This window comes from Sesamum indicum, linkage group LG8 (assembly GCF_026168435.1).
Source record: "Sesamum indicum cultivar Baizhima isolate 11 linkage group LG8, ASM2616843v1, whole genome shotgun sequence".
Lineage (NCBI taxonomy): Eukaryota > Viridiplantae > Streptophyta > Magnoliopsida > Lamiales > Pedaliaceae > Sesamum > Sesamum indicum.
This window is the reverse complement of record NC_142664.1, coordinates 10,194,983-10,202,484: the sequence shown is the minus strand read 5'-3', so window position 1 is coordinate 10,202,484 and position 7,502 is coordinate 10,194,983.

Below are 7,502 nucleotides of genomic sequence, written 5' to 3'. Positions count from 1 at the left end.
AAGGATCGAAGAGAGAGCTAGTAGATCGAGCTGTAGGTGCATGGACTTGGCTAGTGAAGCACAAACCACTCATCTTTCCATAGAGAGTGCTACCCTAGAGTACGATATTGGTTCGCCATAGGTCCGAAGGGCTGTCTCTTGTGTGCGATGGTTGGGCATGAATGGAGCTAGCTCGGTAGAAAGGAGAGTAAGCTTTCGGGAAGTAGAGATCAAGCGTAGAAATACCAGTAGAACAATTCTTTATTACATACAATTAGTTAAAGGATAAAGCTGAACAGACGCTTCTCGCAAGCAGCAACCATCCATAGCGAGAGGGATCCCTTGTCTTCTAAGCCTAACTTCTTTTTATAGAATAGCACGATAGAAGCCCTAACCTATAGCAAGAGTCTAACCGCCTTCCTGCATTGATGGACTGAAGCAGGAATGAGAATAGCCTAGTCTCCTTATGAAGTGAAGATCTTCGATTCCACCAGCATAAAAATACAAATACACGTATTGGGCCTATAAAGACAAAGAAGTCCCTAAATGAGTCCTTTGGGGCCTTATTTCCTTGTCTAACCGAGACCACTAGCAACCTGAAGATGGGCTGGAAGAACTTGGGGCATTTTGGCATCTAAGTCCCTTTTTAGTGGATCAAACTCGTCCTCCAGAATTGCTAGACGACCCAGCACATCCTCAAGCAGTTTGCCGAGGCTCTCAACCTTGTCCAGCTCTTGTTCCGCTTAAGGCCCTTTTATTTAGAGATAGCATCCCTTTGGGCCTCAAGCTCCGTGGCCTGTTCACAGCCTTGACGGGCCCGATAAGGCAGAGTAAGACTGACGTATCGTGGATCCGATCCAGACTTGATATCTCGGATCCCGAGGATTAGAAGTGGTAGCTACGTGAGTGGGTGAACTTTCAACTAGACTAGAACAGAGCCTGAAGGTCGGCGACCTCTAGAGGATGAGAGGGATGGAGAAGAGGCAGCTCGACGAGGTGAGACCCGTGGGGATTTGACCTGGTAAAAGAAAGATTAGAAGGGCGGATAGCGGGTATAGAAGAAAAAGAGATGAGGCGGACGAAGTACGCTCAGATGTATAAAAAGCCGTGACAGTCTTAGAGGGGACAGAGAGCGAGATAGCAGGAGAGGGATGAAAGCAAGAAATGCAGTTTGTTTTTCCATATCAGCAGTTGAGAGGAAAAAAATAACTATACTATTTAAATCATTTTTTTTTCACGTCTCTAATAGATGCTTGAAGGGAAAGGGATCTGATCTTCTTGCAATTTAGGAAGGGGAATTATGGGTACTGCTGATGATGATGGTGAGGCATCAAAGAGAGGTGACGCTGCAGGTGTTGTTGATGAACAGAGATGGATCAGGTTTATTAGTACCACCAAAGTTGTAGAGACGGTTTTGGAAGAATTTGCAGTGAATCACTACAATGCTGTGAGTACCTAAAAACAAGGCAAGGATACAGTTAGAAACATTTGGATTCTGGGTTTTTACATGTTGTCTATTTCTTAAGTAAAAAAGAATAAACTATTAATAATACCACTTTTCCTTTTCCACACAAATATATGCTATTCCAACACAAAGACTAATGGTTTCACTGGCAGCAGGCAATGAGCCAGAATTTTCGATTTTAGACAGAAAGGCAATCAATTTAACTCTAATTGCAATCAGTTCCAACAAAAGAGAAGAGAAGCATCATATCCCTGCACAAGTTTCAATTCCAAAGAAAGAAAAATCATTGGTATATCAGAACCCACATCAATTTAATCAATAAAGACGAAAGCCATCTCAGTCTCAGGATAAAAACAGCAAGAACAAGAAAATCGAAGCAGATAAATCCCATGACAATGAAGACGACGAGCCTTTCTTGGTCTCTGCATTTTTGTTCTTCAACGAGATAAAGACGCACAGAATGAATATGAGAATGTTCATCTTCCTCATGGCCTGCCGCTTCAAGGATTGAAATCGGCATCTTCTCTTGCTGTGGTTTCTTTCACTTAATTCTTTGATCGGTTCTTATCTTTCTTCTCTCTCTCTTATCTCTTATCCCAAAGAAAACCACCCACAAGAACCAGAGAGAGTGGTGAGTTGCAGAGTCTCTTAAGTCAATTGTGGGAAAGTGGCGGGAAATGGGAAACTGAAAAGACCAAAGTGCCCTTGTAACTGAAAGTTTGTTGTAGGGGTTTGAGAGATGCAACTTGTGAAGGGATGGGACAAGAATGCCCTTGAATCTGTTGGCTAATTTAGGTTGATCCTAGCTGTTGATTACATATGCTTGAAGATGAGACCATTGCGTGCATGGGGCCTACAATGGATGGACAGGATTCTATTAGAGTTATTGATATCGTTTATCCTGGCCTATCTTTCTGATGTGCTATTACTAACCTTACCTGCCTAGCTCCCCTGAAAAAAGGGAACTACCTTGCTTCAGCACACGATTCGGAAAACAGCCTCAAATTGAGCTTTTAGCTATATAAACGCTGCCCTAACGAGTGGGAAAAGAGATCGGTGGTATCGATGTGGATGAAAGGCAGAGATGAGAGCGAGAGAAGATGAGTGTAACGAAGCCTGAAAGGTAAAGGCGGAGCTCCATCTGTAGCTGTAAAGAGAAATCCCTGCACGAGAGAAAGATTTTGATGAGTCCAGGCATGAAAGAACAAAAACATCTTAGCTAGGATCATGAATTATTAGTTTGAGTTCTGGGGTGGAACTATCTTATCTAACCGAGCGATAGGGCTCCGTTCCGTATAAAGTTTATCATGACGAATGTGACGATTCATTCGATTGAGAGGTTCAATGCCTTTTGAAACCCTCGTCCTCATTTAGATTCCTACTCCTGCATCGGGAGTTAGAATATCAGTCCGTCCCTTTCTTTATTACTTGAAAGGAAGTCTTATTGGGCCCTTTCGGGATTTCATTCTTCTTGTCGGCTACCCCCTCTTAGTTTTGAGTAGGCGTTTGGGACTGGGGATTCTACTGAAGAAAGGGAAAGAATAACGATTTTGACTCCAGCTTTAGTCCCTAGATCGAGGAACAGATCGATGTACACGACCTTGAAAAGGAATCGAACGTGAGCCTTGCATCGACCAGACTGACCATTTTCACCAGCCTTTACTTTGATCTCCTGCCTTTCGACATATGGGGCAAACGTCAGCCCTTGAGCAGGGAGGTCAGTACGAATCAGAAACTTCATATGCAGCACCACTAGCTCATTCCACAGCGAGCCCCAAACATCCGTACTATAGCGCACTTCGCGAACACGAAAGGAACCACGGGATTAAACGAACCAGGATCATTCTGCATGAAAACCAGTCGCAATGAAAGATATCTAAACTTAAGGCTGATATATTCATATACAACTTCCGGACATCCGATACATACAGAAAGGAGGAAAAGAAAGCCACAGGCAGCCAATCCCCGGCCCATGTTCAGGGTGGGATCTATACTTGACTTCAAACTGAGCTTCTCAATTCGTTAGAGTGAACCCTCTTTCTCTACTTTCTTTACGGCTTGGTCACTCACACCAGACCTCTTCAACCATTATGAGATATCCCCAAGCTCGAACTGAACCATGGAACCGGCTTGATGAACCTCGTTCAATCTACACGCATAGTGAATCCCTTCTTTTTACTTGAATTCGCGTAGAAAGTTGAGTATTAGTAATAGGGCTCTCAAACTAAGATGAGTGGGAACTCCGGCATTGCCTTACTTACGCTTTTTTATTGAAGCGCACCCTGACTAATGCTAGTAAACAGCTATACCAACATTTTCATTCCAAGTCGAAAGCCCAAATCAAATAGAAAGAACCCGACAGCTAAGCTAAAAACTAAAGGATTCAAAGGCGAAAGTCAAAGCGGAGATTTGAGCATATCACTCACTATGGTGAAAGTCTCTTTTCCGTGGTTGGCTCATTCGCACAAGGTGGTACAAGCGAGTACGAGTTATGCGCATTCATTCAATCTAGATCCCTTCCGAGGCTCGATGTAATTGAGTTCCTCACTCATTCTTCTTTCTCTTTCTCAGTGCCACTTGCAAGTCATTTCGTGAGAAGTACTCCTTCTATACGTCTAAAGCAAGGGAGGGAGTGAGCCTTGTAGCCAAGGCGATCCATCTCTAGAACTACTGAGATTTGCTTTTCTGACAAGACAGTTCTCATCAATTTCATTCCATAATCTGTTTTTGGAATTTCACTGAGAGAGCCTTAAGGCGAGTGATCCTATGAAGAGTGATATTAGCAAAGCAAGTTCTTTACTTGCCTAGATCCTTCTGCAACTCCTGGACTGGACGTGTAATTGCTAAATCGAGGTGAGTTTGACGCTTTGGGTTTGTGAAGTGAGCTCCCTTATTCTGACGAAGAGAAGTTCAACCGGTGGTTTGTACCTCTAAGGAAATGTAGGTCGCCTATCGTCTCGGGACGTAATCTGGTGAGATTACTTTAGTATCTAAACTGCGTTAGCTGATCCATGGGTAGAACCCCCCTTTCCACTTTTGGTGAGAATCTCCCAATAGAATTTGTCACCATAGGAAACAGTTGGACTTGCTCTCCTTCCCATGCGCCTCTACTACTCTACTAGTAAGTAGTTTTAACTCATTTCTATGAGCTTTTGGTTGGCATTGAGGGGCTGGAGGTCAGTAATTACCCTCCTATTTTAGCCTAATGCTTAAACTTCTTGTCTGGAACACAAGGGGGGACTTGTCCCCTAAAAAAAAATAGTGTTAGGCAACTGATCTCAAGGCTCCACATTGACCTTCTTTGTCTTGTTGAAACAAGGGTCAACAAATACCAAAAAGTGCCTTCTATAGTTTATAGTTCCTTTCATTTTTCCAAACTGGTCCTTCTTGCACAATATCCATTGCCTCTCACCTTGGTAGAATTTGGTTACTTTGGAAAGATAGCTTGGATGTAACAGTCAATTCCATTACAGCTCAAGCTATCTATTGTCACATCTCTAAGTCTGATGGGCTCTTCTCTGCCTCTTTCATCTATAGTTTCAATGAAGATGGAGATAGGAAATGTTTTTGGGATCAATTAATCAGTTTCAATTCTAGTCTAGGAAGTCAGCCCTCGATATTAATGGGAAATTTGAATGTGATCAAACACGTTTCTGAAACCAATTGTCCTAGTGACCTCAAGGTATTGCTGATTTTCAAGATTGCCTGCATCAACTGAGTTATTTGACCACCCTTTTCTTGGTCCTTTCCTTTCCATTTGCTACCTTTTTTGTGCGTCTCGTGCATACAAAAAACTTTCAAGACCTTGCTTTTCCTTCTGGGGGTTTCCTGTCCTGGGTTGAATGGGAAAGGACTGCTTCAAGCCATACAAGAACTTCCCCTAGGGAAAGAAAGAGGCTCGATGTAATTGAGCGGGAGAAAAGAAGATAGCGACTGGACTCATTGACCTAAGGCTGAATTGATGACGAGGAATGCCAGCCAGCAAGAAAGTCAGTCTAGTCTGTCCTTAAGCCAGACAGCGAGAAAGTAAAGCAAGTAAGAGGCATAGGATATTACAGACAGCGGGAATGAATTCTATTACTTGATTGACATTAACAGATATGTGTACCACACCGAATAAAGAATATGCCGATATGCTTGATGTACCAGCCAAGCCAGCTCGACCGTATACAAGGAATTCGCCTTTACCTCAGACAGAAGAACAACGGATTGAACAGATGACCGACCTAGAAAAGGAGGCCAACAAGTGGATTGAATCTTTTCTAGTCTAGAGACTGGCGGATTACCTTCGAAAGAAAGGTAACCGAAAATCCTTCTGCTTTGGACAAGATAAGTGGATAGATGAGTTGAATAATACAGGGACAGCTAGGCGAGGTTCCCCTTTGATATCTCCCAACCTAAAGGCTTTATTCAGAGATGGGTCTTTCAACCGCCTACTCTTTCGATGAAGGGTGCACTACAGGACAATCGGTACTAAAGAGATCAAATGGGGGGATTTCGTCGATATTGAGTCGACTATAAACTACTCATCTTGCTTGCAACCGTCGTTGTGTATGGGAAAGAGGGGTTCTACCTATGCTTGGTTGGGAAAAGGGTGAATGGTCCCAAAAGGGACGGGAAAAACCCACTAGAAAGAACGGGGGGTCATTCACTCTGTCCCTGGATAGTATACTTTATCCGTGACTCTGAGTACAAGATTTCCGGGATCAAGAAACTCGCAAACAAATATGCTCGGCTGGACTCTTTTCTCGTATGCCCGGAAAATGAAATTTTGGTACAACTCAGCTTGCTGCAAAGCCTTTCTTTCTCGTCCAAACACTCCAGATCTGCACTTCCCTTTACTCCATAGGGCCTCTCACATGATCCTGTACAAGACAGGAGGTAGGAGAGAAGTGAATAGTTGCATCTTTCTCAAGTCGGAAAGAGGATTCACTGAGAGAGCAGTAAGATAAAAAAGAGCATAAGATATTCGATTACAACGAGAGAGAGTACCAAGACTAGCTAGAGGGAATTGTTCGGAGTTTGCAGTTTGAACAATAAGGGACTTAGATGGAGAACGAAGAGAAGAAATAAGTGAAAAATAACCTATTCTTCGATGCACCAAAGTAAGCAGCCCCCTATGTTGTAAGTGTAAGGGGGAGAAAAAACCTGTAGCAGAGTCAATAACAAGAGTCTGAATTTCCAGTTTGACTCTTACATCAGTAAGAAAGGAAGAAAAGAGGTTTTTCTTTTTAGCCTTCCGGGAACTGAATTACTAGAAAGATCTCTGCTTTCGCCAAGTGGGCCCTAAACCAAAGCTTTGATCGCTTCCCCTTTATTGTTAGTCCTCTTACCATACACAACTTCGAATAGTTACTTCCCCCCTTCCGGCCGATTCACATCCTTTTTATAGGTTTCCTCTTAAGTTGGACTACGCTCCTCAGCAAGTCTTCCAGTAAACTGGACGATTGGAGTCTGGCCGTCCTGAGTGATAAGCACTGCTAAACCTAAGTTCAGTTCCTAATTTCTTTCGTAGCACCCGCTATTAGAGGGCAGACTGGTGTCTTGATCGCTTGCCGTTAGTCCATCTAGCGCCTTTCGTCATAAAGCGTGCTTTCTCACCACCTAATGATGATCAAATCACGATCCTAGGGTAGCCCCGGTTCTAATTTCATATGCAGATTCTATATGAAATCAAGACCTCGCAACTTCTTTAGTTCCAGAGGATGCAGAGCCAATTCGAATTTCTTTCCCTAGCTCTCTCGGGTTGGGGTCAGTTTTCTCTTCCTTCGTTCCTAACTCTAGTTCAGCTATTCGATCAAATGCCTCGGGTGGGGTTGAGATTCAAAGGCTTGCTTTCTTGGTTCCGCTCTTTCACTTATTGGTACAGCAACTTTCAGGCATCCTCTCATTGAGGAAGAAGATTCGCCGACAGTAGGACTCTCTGAAAGCTTCAAGTGTAGGATCGTAGATTACTAGCTGCTAAGAAAGACTATCCGGTAAATGGATATTGGGTTGATCCCCATTCCTGAAAAGCCAATCGATTGGTAGGTCCTAATTATCTGGTTGAGGAAGCACC